We start from the raw sequence: 385 nt of genomic DNA, 5'->3' as shown, positions 1-385 counted from the left end.
GTAAGTGATATGCTAATGATGGTGGAAGTTTTTTTTTTATGGGGGGATGGGGGGGTGAGGGGTGGGGACGTGACATTGCTAAATCTTTCGAAGGAAGGAGGGGGTGTGGAGGGTTGACAGGGGGGGGGGGGGAGTCGGGAACTGTTTCTTGAAATACTAGAAGGAAAATGGCGACCTTCGAACGTTCCGAATTGCTTATCAATTGCTTGATTACAATTCAGAATAGCATATACGACTCCGCACAGTCATTTAGAAAGGCGTTACATGTGCTTTAGTGCACTTGCGCCACTGTACTGGCAGATTTAGTATAAATTGTATGCATATACGTGTGTATGCGTGTACCCTGTGTGGACCTGATACTTTTAAAAACTTTTCTTTTCTCCCT

This window comes from Penaeus monodon, chromosome 23, assembly GCF_015228065.2.
Source record: "Penaeus monodon isolate SGIC_2016 chromosome 23, NSTDA_Pmon_1, whole genome shotgun sequence".
NCBI lineage: Eukaryota > Metazoa > Arthropoda > Malacostraca > Decapoda > Penaeidae > Penaeus > Penaeus monodon.
The sequence above is the reverse complement of the archived record's forward strand: the minus strand, read 5'-3'. Positions refer to the sequence as shown.